Source organism: Protobothrops mucrosquamatus, unplaced genomic scaffold, assembly GCF_001527695.2.
Source record: "Protobothrops mucrosquamatus isolate PMUCROS unplaced genomic scaffold, P.Mucros_1.0 scaffold155, whole genome shotgun sequence".
NCBI lineage: Eukaryota > Metazoa > Chordata > Lepidosauria > Squamata > Viperidae > Protobothrops > Protobothrops mucrosquamatus.
The window spans coordinates 55,622-75,132 of NW_015386519.1; the positions used below are offsets into that span (position 1 = coordinate 55,622).

General features: G+C 35.9%; 1 protein-coding gene across 1 annotated transcript in view; it reads left to right on the forward strand.

The window, feature by feature from the left end:
* The window catches only part of DDAH1 (dimethylarginine dimethylaminohydrolase 1), a 59,239-nt gene that overhangs the window by 22,554 nt on the left and 17,174 nt on the right, over window positions 1–19,511 (forward strand). The window lies entirely within an intron of this gene.

Consider the following 19,511-nt stretch of genomic DNA (forward strand, 5'->3'; position numbering starts at 1 on the left):
TTTTTTTTTTTTTTTTTTTTTTTTTTTTTTTTTGCAGTTTGCACAGCATGCTTACCTGAAAGGGGATAGTGTAATGGATTTGTATAAATGATGGAAATATTAGTTGGTGGCTGGAAGCAGGGTATGTTATGAGGATGGGCAGAAAGGTGCTTTGGGATATGAGGGAGAACATGCACTTACCACCTATCTGTGACTACTTAAATCAGATATAGGGTTGTGCTGCAGCTGTGAAGAGCAGATTTTTGATCCTGGGAAAATATCCAATTGCTTTAAGGAGACACAGAGGAGATGCGAAATGAGTGTCCTGTGAAGCATCTTTTTGCTTTCAGATCCAAACCACTGGACAGCCTTAACATATGTATAATATACACATATTTAGAAGTGCTAAACTTTATTGGTGTTTTGGAGAGGTAGATAAACCAGAGGTTAAGACTAGTCTCCAAGGATAATTGGTGATTGCTTACCACAGAACTCCAATGTATAACTACTTTAATAACAGATTCCATATTAAGTCACAATGTAATTAAGGAACCAAATACTTGAAGGAAAAGAATTACATACATATTTTCCTGTTCCTCCAAATGTGAATGGAAATGCTCTTTTTAAACCTTTCATGCACATGTATGCCCTCCTCCGTGTCTGTGACTCTAAAAGGATCCAATATGTGACATGCTGCATAGTACATATTTTCGAGGAAAAGTAGTTATGGCACTGCCTTCACACATGAAAGGTTATGAATGTCTGTTGTTTTTTGTCCAAGAACAGTTGTAGGCACTGTAAATAAATTAGTTAGTGACTTTGGTTTGGTTGTTAACTAATGTTCTGTTTGAGTCCAAAAAATATAAATATATGTAGAGCTTCTTTCTTGCTTGTTAATAATACATTGCACTTCTCTAAAACAGTTTCACTATTCATTCTTTGTATTACATTAATATATTAAGTCTAATGAAAAGTAATTGTTCCATTGAAGACAATGGGAGTTAATTATGCAATGGTTCAATAATTGGATATAAATAAATAGGATATAAGTTTAACCTGAACTGCATGCTAAGGAATCTAACATTTAAAGATCATAGTGCTAGAATAGTTTCATTGTGAATATGGTTATGAAACACACTGTTGAACTGCTTTCTAGATGACACCCCTTCCCTTAGTCTTTAATAATAAACAGAAACCATAAATTTCACAACACAGTAGCTTTTAATAAAATTGTGAACCAATAAATAGGGCAAAAAGGAAATTCTAATATCATAAATTAACATTAAAATTTCCACTGAAACTGAGCTTTGGCCTGAACAAATAAGGGCAGAACAAAAGTGCCAGAATACCACAAAAGTGTCTGTTGTTTTCTGGCCCAACCAGAAGCAGGAAATTCTTGTGAGATCCTGCGTTTCTGAGATTGCCAGCTAGCTCTGAGGCTTGCCTGTTATTGGTTATTAGAGAGCAAAGAATGTATCTGGATGCAGTATTTCTGGAAATGTAAAAAGCAGCGGGTAAAAGGGTAAAAATTATGCTATTTTTGCATTTTTAAAGAAATGGCCCCCATGCTTTTGTTTTGCCATATAACATGTGGCACGGCTTGCTAATATTGAGTTACCTACTTGGCTTTACTACATTTACCCCCAACTTAAGTTGTTTATTCCTCTTGCCTTATAACTCTTCCTGCTCTGCTCTGCTCTCTTTTAGCATACTCTAATCTGGGTGGGCTAGGTGATAAAGTTCCACTAGAAAGCAATGTTGATTAAAATCTTATTTCTATCTTCAGAAAAATTAAATTATTGTTGTCAACAGGTTATATGGAGATATATAACACTGTGATAGTACTGCCCAAGAAGAGAAAATATAGTATCATTTGTTCAAGGAAGGAAAGGAAAACTTCCTTGACTTTCCACCAAAGAAAAGAGAGATTATGATTTGTAACACATCTCCCCCTTCAATTATGTTTTGAAAATGGTAGCGGAACTCAGGCAGTGCCATAATTTTTGCAGGAATATATGGAAGTTACACTACTGTGGATCAGCATTTGTTGATAGCCACCTGCTTCGGCACTAAAGGAAAATAATACTTAATGCCTTGCAGCTGGGCTATATGAAAGAGTGAGATTACTGTATGCAATTTCTTCTATAGAGATAGAGAATTCTGATATTTTTAACATTTGCATCCTATTATGCAAACCACACATTGTTATTATATGCATACTCCTGATTAAATCACACTCTTCACATCTCTGTTCATTAAATCAATAAAACGTGAACGTGGATTTATACATATCCTATATATTTGCACTTTCAATTATCAAATGGAGGTTTTGTGCAAATAAGAAACTATACTATATAGGTCATGGAAATTAAGCATTTATCCAGTCTCAGCTTTCAAAAACCTATCTTGTGTTTCTCTGTATTTCTTCAGTGTACATGTTAACTTGGTGTATTGAATTCAGATGAATAGCAGGTTGAATTGACCTGATTCAATTTTATCGAAACCAGGAGCAGTATGTAAATGCCATTGAAATTAATGAGACTCATTAATCACAGAATTTCTCTACTGTTTGTTTCTTTAAATCAGCTTAAATTGAAGCCCTATTTGTTGGGACAATATAATGCTCCCTAAGGAAATAATCTATCTTGTACTGTGCTTGAAGCAATGAATTCTAGCTGACACTAGTTTTACTAAAAGGCTCATCAAAAAAGCTCTATAACTAGCAAATCATTTGTATAAAAGAACTATGTGAAGAAATGAGATTGAACTAAGCATGCAGAAAATAGGCCTTCCATTGGTGACCACGATTCAGATTATTAAACAGGACTTGAATTCCCAAGTTGCATAATTTATTCTAATTGAAAAATTTCAACATCTGTATGTCTACAGCCCTGGTTTTTTCCTTTAAGATTAATTATATTAACTAAACTAGCAGTGACTGCAGGAGAAAATGTTCTGTGCTTTTCAAGCCTCAGCTTCCATGAAATATGTTAATTCCAGATGTTTAAACTTGGGGTTTTTTTTCAGCAGCTTTGTTACAAATGCCAAACTATTTTGAATTTCTTGAAGGATTATCCAAACCCCAGCTGATCATCACAATATGTTGCAATTCATATTCAAGAGTTTAGTTATGAAGTAATCTCTATTGTTGCAGAAAAAATAGGAAGCGACTGGTTCATAAAATTATCTTCCAGTGCTGGAAGGAAGGAAGGAAGGAAGGAAGGAAGGAAGGAAGGAAGGAAAGGAAGAGCTAGGCCTCATTTCTGCTTTTATGTGGCCCATTTTGATGCATAGATGAAAAGATCAGTGTATCAGCAGCACAAACATTGTAATTGTTAATAAAGAATATTTAAACTTCTTTCTTTCTCTTCTAAGTATGCTAATTGTTCACATTGTAGATCTGTGAAAGTTGAGTTTGAGTCAGTGCAGTTTAGATGTAATGTTATTTACCGTAATTTATGAAGTCAGAAACAATGTATACAGTTTATCTCTTCTGTCACTGTCTTTTATATATTGATATAGATGCAGAGAACCAGAGTTTTTTTAAAACAGATACTTTTTTAAAAAAAAATAGCCAAACTATAGCATTGAGTTTTAGATTTCTTGTTACCAGGCCACTCTGTTGTCAAACTCTGATGTAGTAATTTGAGTAATCCCAGCTAATTTGTGAGTTGTTCAATAAAATATGGTTCAAAAAACTATGTGTGAACTACATTACATACAAATATGCAGACTTTTGTAGATTTTCTCATTTCTTTTCTCTGCTCTCTATTCTTTTTTCTTTTATTTTTCTATCTTTCTGCTGTGCTTAAGAAATGTGGTCCCCTCTAGAAGCAAAGATGGAACTCTACTAGTATTGGTTGCCTTTCATATCTACTAGCTGTTTGGCTTTGCAAAGATTAGTCTGTTTCTCTCTATCCATATCCTGTTGGCCTATAGTTACTGGGAAAGAACTGTAGTTACTTTTTCTCTTGTGGGGCAGGTGGCTTTCTTTTTGCAAGAACTTTTGCTTCATCTTGTCTTCCATGTCCTGGAATTCCATCTCTACCAGAAGCGTCATGATTTTTTATCATCATTACTGCTATCTACCTGAATAACTCCAGAGCCACTTCATAGGATTCCCCCCTCCTATCTCTCCATAATGAGACACAGTGAGGAAAGTATGAGGGAGGAGCATTGACTGACTTTGCTGCCTTCTCATTGGCCAGCTGGAGGAGCCATTGAGTTCCATAGGAAAACGAAGTACAGCGACACAGCAGCTGAAAATACTGCAAAGAGTTTGAGGGCAAGACTCATGGCTATGTAGAAAGATCCATAGAAAGGAAAGTCTACCCAAAGGAGACTTGGGTAAAGAAAGACAGGAAGTAGTTAACCAATGGAAGGGCTTGCCTTCAGAGGTTGTGAGTGCTCCATCACTGGAGGTTTTCAAAAAGAGATTGAACAACCACTAGTCTGAAAAGGTATAGGATCTCCTGCTTAAGTGGTGGTTTGGACTAGAAGACCTCCAAGGTCCCTTCTAACTCTCTTATTCTGTTAATATTGCCCCCAATCAAAACAGGTGGTCAAATAGTTCAACTGATTTTAGATCTTTTATCATGTTGTTACAAGGTACTTTAGTTTCCTGTTTGACTGCTAACTATGGCGAACACAAATCTATAAAAGTACCACAAGATTTAATCCCCCTGCTTACATTTCCTCTATTAATGTTTAGAAAAGATTACTGCATTTTGCATAAATGGTATAAGGTGCAGTCTGATGTAGAGTTCAACAATATCTAGTAGACCGTAAATTCCCTGTCTCTGTTTTGTTATACATGAACGATAATGACTTATTGTTGATTTGAAAATATGCATCTCCATGAATTCCAACAAGATCATACGTATTTAGAGAGGATACATCTTGAGATCTGATGTGATAGCCATTTGTGACATTTGTTTGGGATTTACAGTCTTCTTGAATGTCTATGGAGATTCTCAGTCATCCAGGTCATAGTTGTCCCAAAGGTGCTTTTTCACGAGGCAACTGGACTTTCTTTTTTCTCTTTGAAGATGTTTTGCTTCTCATGCAAGAAGCTTCTTGGATGAGAAGCAAAATGTCTTCAAAGAAAAAAAAAAGAAAGTCCAGTTGCCTCGTGAAAAAGCACCTTTGAAACAGCCTTCTTAAAGTGTACCAACCCATTTTGTGTCCTTATAGATTCAGATCCCAAGCACAGAGGTTGTGTTGGGAAGGCAAGGCATTGCTTTCTCAATGTTGCTTCGAGATCTACTTTTACACATGCTTACATTGGCTTGCAAAGGAGAAAAGTGTTGAGTTTACATTTGGTCTCAGCATTGCCTTGGCAATCTCACTTTATGTTTACTGTGGCTTCGTCTTCCTCGTGATTTAGAGTTATGATTTAGAGTAATGTAAAACTGCGCCTATTTAATCGATTTACTTGTAATCTATTTTCAAAATTTCTCCTTTCTTCAGAATTTGCAGAGAGTAGTTCAGAGATATTCTGAGATAGATGTGCAGTTATTCAAAATAATAGAAATGCATAAAATCAGAATTTTATGATGAATTGTATTTTCTGGCCTTGACTGGGTTGTTAAAGTATTTATAGTTCATGGGTTTTTTTTCCTGTTACATAAGAGTTTAAAGGAACCAAGGGTACATATTACCATAATGTGTAGCAATCTGAGTTCATCAAGATCATTTGGCAGAGGCTTCTGTGCATTTTAAGCAAAATTATAAATCATGCATTGTCATTTGGCTCCATTCTAATTGCTAAGACATTGTAAAATACTCAAATAAGTTTTAATTCTGCCCTGCTTTGAGAAGAAAAAATAATAATTTGAAACATGTCATGTGTTTTTTTATAAAAAGAATGACCTTTTGGTTGCAAGATAAACTTCTGAGAAATGAATTAATGATTGAATAGACAAACGGGATTGATGTCTCATTTTATGGTGTTACTTTCTATGGAGAAAACAAATTTAGCAATATTTTAACTGCATGCAAACAGCCTGGAGCTGACCTTGACCATCAGTAGGGACAAATCACTGCAAATCATGTTATAAAGAAATGCAACTAAAAACAATTACTCCATTTAGGACAGCAGTTTCCCCCCCCCCCCAAGTTTCCTATTGAAATAGGTAAGACCAAGCAGTTTAATAGCCTAGTGGTGAAGACACTTGCCTTTTATTCTGAAGGTTGGGAGTACTGTACAATCCTAGGTAGAAGATGTTTCTCTTCTAGGGTGTAATGAAAAAATATCTGCTGCAAACTCCACATAGGCATTAGGAAGGGCATCTGGACAGTAAATGCTGAGCTCCATCCAGTCGCCCCAACTCTACCGTGAATAGGGATTACAGGGTTGTAAAAGGGGAGTTTTATTGGAATAGGTAAGGATGCCTATGGGTATTTCCAGTGATACCCTCAACCTGAATTGAATATATATCTATATTTATATAAATTTATATCTATCTATCTATCTATCTATCTATCTATCTATCTATCTATCTATCTATCTATCTATACCATCTATATCTATCTATCTATATATAATATATATATTTATATAAATATAAATATATAAATATAAATAATGAACCTGACATATGGCAAACAAAAACCAGCTGCTAGCATGTTTTTATATAAGAAATGTCTACAAGACCTTTTATTAAAGTAAGTAAAAGGGGCATGGCTTTAACACAGTTCCTTATATAAAAAATTTTCTACCCAGCAAGAAGGAGACAGACTTTTGAGATAAAGAGTAGGGGAAGAAATTGGGAAGATATTGGGAAGAAATTGCACTTTGGTTCTGAAAATCTGCATCTGAATTAGATTTTCCATAGAAAGATGGCCCAATGCTGCTGTTTTATAGGAAAACATTTGGGTATTCCATTTATTCCAGAAGAAAAGAAATAGGGAAATGTGGAATTTTTAAAGTTTCTTCAATGTACTCCTAAAAACATCTTGAAATAATTACCTCCTTAAAACCAACAGGCTCTGTCCCCAGGATGTCATTTACCATCAGAAGATAAGCCTAATCACATTTTAGAGCAACTCATCTCCTCTCCCATCAGTTTGATGTTTCAGTCTGGGATGATGGAAGTCCATAGGACTTGGGAGTAGGCAGCTTCCCCTTTCATTAAGGCTCTTACTTCACTGCATCTTCTGCCACCTGAACTTGGAGATGCCACAGGCAGTCTTGCTTTGAAGCCAATCCTAATTCTTCTAGTCAGTCTTTCACAAATGTTAAAAATAAAAACGCCTGAACTTGATTCTTCTGTTTATATAAGCAGCATGCTTGGAATCTTGCTACACCATATCTCCCAGCCTGTAGGCTTAAGGGAACTATCAGTGTACTTTTCCTGCTGCACGCTATAGGTAGTCCTCAACTTACGACCACAATTGGAACTGTGAGCCAGTCATTCAGTGAATTTGACTTGATTTTATGACTTTTTTTGCCACAGATGTTAAGTGAATCACAGCAGTTGATATGTAAATCATGTGGTTATTAAGCAAATCCATCTCCATTAAGCAAATCCAAATTCCTCCGTTTTTAAAGACCCCCACCCCGGGAAGGTCATAAATGGCGATCATATGATCCCCTAGGATACTGCAACTGTTGTAAATGCATGCCAGTTGCCAAGCTCCCAGATTCTGATGTGACTGTGGAGATGTTGCAACACTCATAAGTGTGAAGAGCAGTGGTAAGTAATTTTTTCAGCACTGTCACAACTTTGAACATTCACTAAGCAAAAGATCATAAGTCAAGGACTACCTGTACATACAGGGGGATTCTACATTACCACCATAGTTATAATACTTGGGGAAAGCAATGGGTTGTGAAACTATAGCATTCTTCCATTTATATGGCTTTCAGTGGAAAATTAAATATAGAAGTAGTTCAGGTAATTTCCAACATTTGTTGTTTTTTTTAGAAAAAAGGCAAAAGTATATGCCAGAGATTCGGGGAGAGGATTAGTATGCAGTGACATAAGGGATGGTTGTTATTCAAAGAAACCAGATGATGTCTTAATAATTAAAAGGGACATATAAATAATAAATCAGAAGAGTGACTTGGAAAGTCTTCTTATCTTGCATTTACAAAAGGAATGTGTGAAACCAAGGAAACTCTTTGTGGGAGGAGATAAAGAGGAATTACCCAAGCTCTTCCTGAAAAGAGGCAAAGAGTAAATGGTAAGAAATCAACATATGGGACACTGCTTGATGGGATTAAAGATCAAGCTTTTAAAAATAAAACTTAAGGTTTGTAAAGTGAATCTCTTTGATTGGGATTAAAATGTGTATGGTGTGGTTTATGGCAGTTGTTAATGGGATTTTCTTTTGACCAGGACTGAATGACCAGTCTTTAAAGATCTGTTTAATAAGCAGAAAAGATGCTTTTTGCTTTATTTTTTAGAGAAAGTGATACACTGGGATTGTGATACACTTAATGTTTTCATTAAGATTAAAATAAGTATGCTAATATTTCTCTTAATAGACTTTTGCTGATAAGGACTGAATGATGTATTTTTGCAATTTGCTTATTGATAAGTGATGAGATATGGAAAGAAGAGGGGTTTTTTAATTGAAATTTTAGAGCAGAGGTCCCCAACCTATGGGCTGCAGTGTGCAGCCCATTACCAGGCTGTGGCCTTTTGGCCACCAGGCCGCGTGAGTAGCTGGGCAGGGCACACACATGTGTGCGCATGCTCACCCCCTCGTGCCAACGTTGCTTTGAGTGTTGTGCAGGCGGCGGCATTGCCATGAACCTTGCATGGGTGGTGGGAGCACTGCGAGTGGCGGGTTGGCGGCGGCATACCACACGCAGGTAGCGACATTGCCACGAACCTTGTGCAGGTGGCAGCAGCCCAGCAAAAGGCAGGCAGCAGGCGGGCCACGGCGCAAGCCTCACGCAGGTGGTGGCATCACTGCAGGCCATGGCCTGAGTCTCACGCGGGGCATCATCGTGATCCTTGCACCAGTGCTAGCATCGCCGCGAGCCTGGCAGTGGCACCACAAGCCTCACAAAGCTGCTGGCATTGCTGAGAGCCTTGCACACATACTTGCAGCCCTGTTAGTGTGGTGCATATGCGTGTGGCTTGTTTGTGAACATGCGTGCATATGTGGCCACATTCACATTTATGCATGCCCGTGTAAGGTGCCTGTCCCCCTCTCTCCCACCAGGCCACCAACCCAGAAAGGTTGGAGACCCCTGTTTTAGAGAATATAAATTATGTATGCTTGTCTATGGGGGAGAAGTCATCTATATAAATAAAAATGTAAATGTTTGTTTGTTCAAAATCTTAAATCTCTGAAATTCCTTCACTGATTGCTTTGAAATTTTGACACAACGTTGCATTCGAATACGCGTGTGTTTTTATATACCTATATTATATAGATGTCACACCTGTGACAGGTAAAAACATGCTTTTTAAAAAAAACAGCACCATCTGTTGGACGTAAAAGCAACACACGCTTTTACCAGACTGAGCCACAGCAACATGTGGCCGGGTACAGCTAGTATTTTATATATCTTATAGAAACATACATAGAAATAAAAACAGAACCTTTCTCTTTTCTTTTTTCCCTTTTCCCTTTTCTGTTTTCTTTTTTTTTCTTTTTATATTTTGTTTGGTTTGCATTAGTTTTTCTTATATTTGTATTTGTGGTAAATAATTTAATAAAATTGTTAAGAAAAAAGAAAAAGGTGTCGAACAGAAGAAAAAGTGACAATATACTGTGACAGATTACACAAGCATGTGCTTAAAAGAACTTAAATAAAAAGTTACTGACAGTTCTGGTGAGATAACCGTTATAAGGTTATGAAGAGCTAATAACAATATTGCTTGGTTGGATTTGGTTCATAATCTTCACTATCTATTGCTAAGTCTTTAAATGAGGTCAAGATGATTCCATAGCCAACTTCATAATACTTAGGAGGGTTTGAGGATTTGAAAACGACAGTGGTGTAGTTGAAGTACCCATAGACAGGTGTTCTATAAATGTATACAGGTAGTCCTCGATTTACCACCATCCATTTAGCGACAGTTCAAAGTTACAGTGGCACTAAAAAGTGACTTATGACCAGTCCTCATGGTGATGAGCATCACAACATCCCCCACAGTCATGTGATCAAAATTTGACTGCTTGGCAACCTGCATATATTTACAAAGTTTGTAACATCCTGGGCTCATGCTATCACCATTTGCGACTTCCTGGGGAGCTTCCAACAAGCAGTCAAAGGGGGAAGCCAGATTTGCTGAGTGACTGCATGATTCACTTAATGACTGCAGCGATTCATTTAACAATTGTGGCAAGAAAGGTCATAAAATCGGGTGCAACTCACTTAACAGCTGTCTTGCCTAGCAACAGAAATTGAGGACTACCTGTAATGAGAATCATGACAATATTTACCCTAACCTGTCCCAAATAACTCTTCCACCTTGCTATTTAAAAAAGAAAGAAAAATTACTTTCTGAAAATAATAAATAAAACAAAAGCATGTTTAACTTTGTTAATTAGATAATTTTATAATAATTAGTAAAATCCTTTGTAGCAATACATACACATGGAAAAATCATTTATAATCCTAATCACACTACTAGACATGTTTCATTTAATTTAGTAAGATTTACTGTAGAATAAACGTGTAGAATCGCTCTACAGTATTTAAACTTCTATCTCAGAGGTCTTCAAGCTTGGCCCTTTTATGACTTGTGGACTTCAACTCCCAGAATTCCTCAGCCAGGCACGCTGGCTAACAGAAACAAATTCTTTATTTAGGTGGCAAGGACATTTATTTGCATTGAGGTGACTTACAACATTAAAAGCTGTAAAACACTAAAGCATAAATATTTCTAAAAGCAATAAAAAAGAATTGCAGTCAAAAGTAAAATTCTACAGTCTATATAATGTGCCCTACTCTTTAATCAAGATTAAAAGAAATAAGTTGGTTTGCGCTTATATTGCCTGAAAGAAAAAAATGCTTGACTCCATGCTGTTTCACCTTCCTTCCTTTCTTGAGCTGCATTTTGGCAGTCTCGGTGTTTTAACATGTTTAAACTAGAAAGAAGCTATTTGAGCTTCATTAATTAAAATCAGGAGGGTCACCACAATCCTAGAGAAAAATTCCCTAAGCCTTACTTCTGTGAGATTTACGTATGGTAGCAAGATCTACTTTCTAATGTGATCAAATTCTACAACTCAACAAGTTTTTGAAATATATTACTAGGAAATATATCCATCACCATAATAGTTTATTACACTTTATGCCGCCTGACGCCCAATGATTCTCTCTCTTGTCTTTTTCTATATATGCATACACTATGTTGGATTTTGCATTGGCTTTGATCTGTGCTGAATTAAGGATTCAATATTCCAAGTAAACTTCAGAATATTTTGTTTCACTAATATGTATGATTCAGTGAATCTAAAAGATTCTATGGAAATACCGTCTTTATAAAAAATATTAAATAATATTAATCTTAAGTACTATACTTAAGTGGGGGAGAAATAAATCCACCACAGCCTCTTAATTAGCTCTAATATTCTATTGTCATCCCTTCTTCCCCAAACTGCAGCTGTTCCATTGGGTAGGGGAGCTACACAATGAAGTAGAAGGTGTTGTCTGTTTTCTTGACAGCTCACAACCCACCCAACCAATGAGGTACTGAGCAGGCAAAGAGAAGCAAGTTCAGTTGACTCAACTTGTGTTGTTCTGTGCAAGCAAATGGAAAACAAGATTTGACAGATCCATGCCTGCCCAGACAAAGGGGAAAGTTTTAGTTATTTGCAATATCTCCCTTTGGATGCATTGGCAAAGGGGCGGGGGCAGTGGTGGGATTCAAATATGTGAACAACTGGTTCTCTGTGTGGGTGCCGCTTCTGGAAGTCCATTCTGGGCCTGGGCAACAAAAAATTAGCTACCGATTCTGCTGAAGTGATGTGAACCGGCTGAATCCCACCACTGGGGGGGGGGGCAAATTTCCTTTCCTCTGTAATGATATGTGTAAATGACTTTGGGAGATGAGGCAAGAGCCTCAGCCAGGGCAACGGTTGGATAAGAGGCAGCTTAGCCTGCAGAAGGAATATGGGTGTGTCAAATGTCTCAGAAAAGACTCTCCCTAGTTTCTCGGGTTGTAAAGGTGATAGGCAAGAAATGTACTTTCAGACTTGCAAGATTCTGTTTATGTAACCTTACAATAAAGTAGAGCTAGTACTTCTGAATGTGCTTCTTGTCTGGACTACCTCGAAAGGCTGACACCTCCAGCAAGACAAGATGGCTACACTTGCATTTCCTGGTGTAACATAGATTTAGCATTAAAACTGAGGGACACAAATTTAAAATCTAAACTTACCTTCCTTTCTCTGAGCAAAGGAGAAATGAATTTGATAGATGTTTACACCTGCAGGTCTACTTATATTTCAAAATCATTTCTAGTCACAACACTGCTTTGATTAGGGGATTCTTTCCCACCAGCTGGTGATTCCTGAAGTGGGAAATATAACAAGATTTATACTTGGGATGGTACACTTTTGTATGAGATGGGAAACATGAAAATAACAGGATGGCTCTTAATAAGGGAGGTTTTTTACTCACCTTAATGTAATTAATTTGGAGAAAATCGTAACCTATAAAGATATTTTGAATATTGAAGGGAAAACAAAATTGAAATAAGAGTTGGGAAAACAGGGGATTGGCTTAATAAGGCAACCTTAACTGCAAATATAATTGAGATGTGAGCTGGAAAGAAAAGATGTTATAAACTGGAACTATTTTTAGGAGATATAATATTAGAAAAATATGATGAAGAAGCATATACTATGTATGTTGTATGTATTAATAGCAGTAAGAATTGCATCTTGTTTAGTGTTTGAAAATTGAAGAAACATTATTTGAAGAAGAGAGGATTAGGAAAATACCAAAATGTGTAGAAACTCATAGAGCAATATTGAAGAATAAAGAAAAAGACATAGAATAATTTTATTATGTATTGTTAAGTAAAAAATGTACCCAGACAACACGTTGTTTACTAAGCACCTATGATTTGTAAAAAATAGAAAATCAATAAAATTTTATTAAAAAAAAAGAAAGAAAGATATAGTTTAGTGGTTCTGAGATCACATCTGCCAGTTCCTTCAGAACCTTGGGGTGTAATCCATCTGGTCCTGGTGATTTGAATTCATCTAGGGTGGACAGGTGCTCACTTACCATTAATCTATTTCCCCTTCTAAAAATCCATTGGATTCATTATATGCTCTCCATATTAAAAAAAATAAGTACAGTATCCGTTTAGAATACCTTACTGAATCATTCTTATGCATTTTCGAGAGTCTCAACTAGCTGATTTTTAAATAGAAATGTAAGGCAAATGTGGATAAGATCGGAAATGTGTTTCTTTTAATCATACCAGTATCATTTGTCATGATGCTACAAAAATATTTTGGTACTCTGGTACTTCAGGCCCATTTAGAAAGTCAACCACATGATACTATATTTACCATATATTTATACTGTAAATGTATGCTGATTCTGGAAAAGCAAGCCTAACACATAACCGCATCTTCCATTTATATGTATTCTGAAGTCATTGGGAACTGTAGTTCAGTATATGCATCTGGAGGATAATTTATTAGGGAAGGCTGTCTTAGTATATTTACCATAATATGTTCCTACATCCAGTTCAAATATATGTAGCTGCCAACTTGGTAGTTTTTGTTACCAAAAATTCTGTTGAATTGTCATTAAAGTGGAAGAGTTATTTAATATTAGGAGATTTTCCTTTTTCGTCTTTGAAGACTATTAATTATCGCTTGATCAGTCAACGTGAATTATTTTCATGACCTCAGGCAGTACTCCAATGTTAAGAGTAAATTGCTGCTTAATCTCCACAGGGAACTCATTCTGTATTGGATAGTGTTATGCATTCCTATGAATCATAACTTGGATATGAAATACAGATTACAGAAAGAGCCCTTTTAAATCTTTAAGATCTGAAGAATATTTTTGGATCGTATTCTTCATTCTATAATTTTAACTCCATACTCAGGCAATACATTGATTTTTTTTTTTTTTTTGCTAATCTCAAAAAATGTTTTCCTTTTAATAAATGGCCATGCTAAATGCTTACTGTTTGGTTTTACACATAAGAATTCTTATTTATTATTTATTTTATAAAGCTTCTTTTCTAAATAAGAATGATAACTAAAAGGGAGGACTCAATATGAAGAGTTCCTAGGAGCAGGAAATAGCAGGCAGTTAAAATAGAGTCGCTAGTGTTCTCTGAAATGGAGTAAGTGTTCTGAATATTTTGTGTTAAGCTCTGAACAAACAACCCAGAAACAACAGAACTGTAGAACATCTCATTGTTAGGAAAAAGGAATGTTCTTATATGGCTTGATTGCTATCAACATTCTCAAGCAAGTCTATTAGCAATTTAATAGAATATTGGTTATTCATGGACAATAATAGCTCTAGTTGAAATGGTCATTATGTTATCTCTTTCCCATGCACTTTGGAATGAGTAGAATGTGATAGTTGAGCTTTCAGCAAGCTTCATGAATTTTAAATACTTTTCATTGCCTCCAAAAGGGGGAGGCACATGGCATGTGGTCAATGGTACAGTTGGAATTAGCAGTCACTCTAGTATTATGGGATATTAGGTGTCTGAAAGATAATGAATGCTTGGCTTATGCAGGTGCATTCTTGGCCTGCCGTGCATGTCCAGGCAGAATAGATTAGGCCTCTTTAGTTCGACGTCTTGCAAAATAGCCAATTGTTACTTTGTGCAGAGAAAAGTATTCAAAATATTGCTTTGTCAGCATACATGACTCTGGCTTAATTTTGTTTGGTTATTTCCATCATCTTTATTCAATTGATTTTTTAATTGATGTTTTTGCAGTATGGTAATTAACTCTAATTAGGTGTTTCTACACTTCCACAATTTATCTCTGTAACTTACATAGATACCCTCTGGAGTTCTAACTTTCTTGTTCTTCTATGTCATTATAGTTTTGAATAGGAATTTTCTCTCTTACTCTGTGCACACATACATAGCTGCAGACGTAGGCACATCATACAAAAGAGGAAGAAAATATGCATAATATATACATATATATATGCTAAGTATGTTTAGAGGGAAATTTTTCAAGTAAACACTATAATTATGCATTCCTCTTTGATGCTGCTTCATCCCTTCAAACACAGAGGGAAACTTTCCTTTTTCACTTTTTGGTACTGCGAGACCTTGAAATGATTCACATCAGTAAGAATGATAATATAGGTAGTCTAGATCATTCTTTTAATGACCGTTCCAAGTGCTGAAAAAAGTGACTTATCATTGGTTCTCGCATTTACAGCAGTCATGTGATCATGGTTTGGGCTGTTGGCAACTGTCATGCAATCGTGTGATTGCCATTTGAGACCTTCCAATCTGGTTTATGACTGTGAATGGTTCACTTAACGACCGCAACCAGGACTGCTGGAATATCACTAAGCAGGATGGTCATGTGATATTTTGCTTAACGGCCATTTTGCTTAATGATGGAGTTCCTGGTCCCAATTAGGGTAGTTAATTAAGGACTAATTGTTCTGCAAAGCTGAAACCTGCTATACTAGGACATGCCTAAAAGCAGTACGTGATGAAAAAATTTATTAGTATGTAGAAATGTAGCTCCGGGAAGACTGATTGGGCATGCATGTTATGCCTTCTGACTGAGCCAGGTGGCACAGTTCCATTTGTAAATATTGGCTTCTTGGAAAATGCACAGTCTGTAATAGGCCCATGCAGCACTTTAGATTTGATTCCAGCAAGGGCACACTCTGAAACAATTTTTTTTTGTAACCGAGTCCAGAGTGCTACACGATGTATTGTGTGATAATTTAAACGAGACAGCACATCTGGGTAATATTCAGATCCATGTTTGTGCATGAATATATGTGCATAAACACATAAACATGATTTTTAGTTATAAATGAGAAGATTCAGAACACCAAAAAGCTGAAATGCATAACCTATAGATCTGTTCTGATATCTGTTTGAATTAGAGGAAGGAGCAAGTTTGGGGGTAGTGATAAAATTTTAGAATATAATGATGAAAAAAATAAAAAAAATGTCTTTTAAGGCTTATATATCTGTTTGCTTTACCAGTTTTCTATAATAATATTATTATTATTATTAATAATAATAATAATAATAATAATAATAATAATAATAATAATAATAATAGTAAAGTTGGAAGGGACCTTGAAGGTCATCTAGTCCAACCCCCTGCTCAGGCAGGAAACCCTATACCATTTCGGACAAATGGCTGTCCAGACTCTTCTTAAAAACTTCCAGTGTTGGAGCATTCACCGCTTCTGGAGGCAGGTTGTTCCACTGGTTAATTGTTCTCACTGTCAGGAAGTTTCTCCTTAGTTCTAGGTTGCTTCTCTCCTTGATTAGTTTCCACCCGTTGCTTCTTGTCCTGCCTCNTATGCAGGTTATCTACAATGTATAAAAAGATCATCCTATGAAAGTAACCACTGGTTCTATTGATAACAGATCACACAGAACTACTTTCCATCACAGCATCATTCCATTGTCTTGCATATGTAAAGCTTTGTTAAAATCAAAAACGGAATTTGTTTTAACATTTCATTGTTCAGCATTTCCTAACATGTAAAACAGTATGAATAAAAATTAATCAAAAATGGCAACTACATGTCTCATAATATTGTTTAGAAGCCTAAACAATGAATAGCAATTCATTTTTGTGCAAAAACATCTGAGAAGGAATAGTTTCAAAATTAGATTTGGAGATAAATAATCAGGTTTCCTTAAAAATACCAGAACCTGAAGCAGAATTGAATTGAGGATGTGTAAGTGATGAGCCAACCTATCCTACCATCCCCTTTTCTACATCGTTTTGCCAAGGTACACTCCACCAGTAGAGGCCAACATCACAATACAGTACACAATCTCAGTCACTTGTTGAGATTCCAAGAAATAAAGACATGCCCCAACTACAACATACCTAAAACTTTAAGTTCCCTAATCTCTACAGAATATTTATTATTTATTAATTAAATTAAATTATATAATTAAACATAATAATAATAATAATAATAATAATAATAATAATAATAATAATAATAATAATAATAATAGTAATAGTAATAATAATGATAATAAGTAAAGTTGGAAGGGACCTTGGAGGTCATCTAGTCCAACCCCCTGCTCAGGCAGGAAATCCTATACCATTTCGGACAAATGGCTGTCCAGTCTCTTCTTAAGAACTTCCAGTGTTGGAGCATTCACCGCTTCTGGAGGCAGGTTGTTCCACTGGTTAATTATTCTAATTGTCAGGAAGTTTCTCCTTAGTTCTAGGTTGCTTCTCTCCTTGATTAGTTTCCACCCTAGTTTATGGGCCTGATTTCAGGCTCTAGCACCATAAAAGGATAGCCCTATGTTCGGAAACCTGGCATATCATCACTGTGTGTGATTTCTAAACAGATAGATACATTGATTGTTTGGGGGATGGATGGATGCACTTAGGCTTGTGGATTTCAGTCTTGAAGGAGTTGCACTTAGACATATCATGGATTTAGTTTCAGTATTAGGATGTCTGCTCGATGCTTAATATCAGTCTTCCTCACTTATTCCATGTGTTCTTATCCTTCTGGATGGGACAATATGTGTTTATGTGGTCTAGAGTTAAGGAAACAAATAAGGATTGAATTAATCCCATAGTAATGCCCCTTCCTGGGTTGGGTGGCTCTTCATGGATTCATGCCCTGGTCACTGAAGACTCAACTATTGCAAAGCACTCTATATTGGGTTGCCCATGAAAACCACTCAGAAGTTTCAACTAGTCCAGAATGCATTGGTGCAGCTAGTTGATGGGCGTGCCTCAGTATGCCCACGTGACACCGCTGTTTTACAAGCTACACCAGCTGCCTGTATTTTTCTGGAGAAATTCAAGACAATTGTCATCATCTATAATGCCCTACATGACATGGGGCCAGATTATTTGACAGACCATCCATCTCTCATGTTTTGTACCCATCTAGCAGGAGCTGGCAGATTTGGCATACTCCAAAGCCCCTTGATTAAACAATGCCACCTGGAAGTGTACTTCTGCCTTCTGGAATGCTGTGTGATTGTCACTGTATTGGCATTCTGTAAGGCCTTAAGACCTGGTTGTGGCGTGACCAAACCCCAACTTATTTTGCTTTGCATTGTGGTTTTTTGGTTTATTATATTGCGAACTGCCCAGAGTCATTTTGGAATTAAGCAAACACCTAAACTAAAGGAAACAAACATTACTGGAACTGATTATTTTGATCAGAAAACAGTGTTGGTGGGGAAAAGTTTAATCCTTTTTACCAATGTTGCATCCCACTATTCTTGCCTAGTTTAGGAAAGATGTTACTAGATTTGATGATGTCAAATCAAACCAAAGCCTTTATTAACACCTTTATATCAAAGAACAGTACAGTAAAAATACATAAACCTATAACATAAAAATACATAAAATAAATTAATAAAGTAGCATGTCTACATCTAGTTTAGCCCAGCAAAAGATAAAGACAAAAGCTTGAAATGTGTATAGAACATCTAAGATATTGTTGATAGACCTCAGACTGATAATTTGATCATTGTTTTTAATATAAATTTAATCCTTTTTACCCCGTTTACTTAGTTAATGTAGTATCATACTTACAAACAGCATTAATTTATAATATTAAAAATGGCTCCATATTTGAATTTTGATAGCATTAGGAAATTCCTTTCTTTTTTTAAAAAAAAAAGCCACTTCTTATTTCTTGTCTCCGCTTTTTTCAGTATTAAGAGAATAAACTAGCATGCTCTCAGCCTTGCAGAGTTCTCTTGGTATTGCTTTCCATTAGAAGACATTGCAGTCTATGTACCAGCATGTGTTGCTATTTCCAAAAATGTGTCTCTAATTTTGCTTTCATCCATCTTATATTAGTCTGATGACTATTTCTAAGATTGTGAGTTTAGTATGCTGAATGCAATCCAGTGTGGATACAATCCAGTCAAAAACACAGAATGTGGATACCACTTATCATGTTACCTTTCAGTTTATACAAACCGTGAGCGTGGTAGAAATCTATAGTGCGTAATTATAGCTGCAATAACATCCATGATCACTGAAGAATATGGCACAGATGAAAACCATTTATTCTTTGTCAAGTAACAAATATTGTCTTACTGTTGTAACAATCACACCAAAACATCTAAGATTGACCATATTAAATATCTAATTGTAATTCAAGGAATAATTTGCTAGACTTGATACAAAAATTATAGCAAAGCAGTTCTGTATTTATTGATAAGCATGCAGTTTGGAATACTTAGTTACTTATTACATGCACTGCTCTTTTTTATATCTCCATACATTAACATAGTTGACAATTTTTAACAGGAAGTTCAAAGATGATTTGGCATAGAAATATTCTAGTTCAAAACTGGGGCAAATGTATAATTGAATCAAAATACCTGCAGTACTTTAATCTGGATATCAAAGAAATTGTA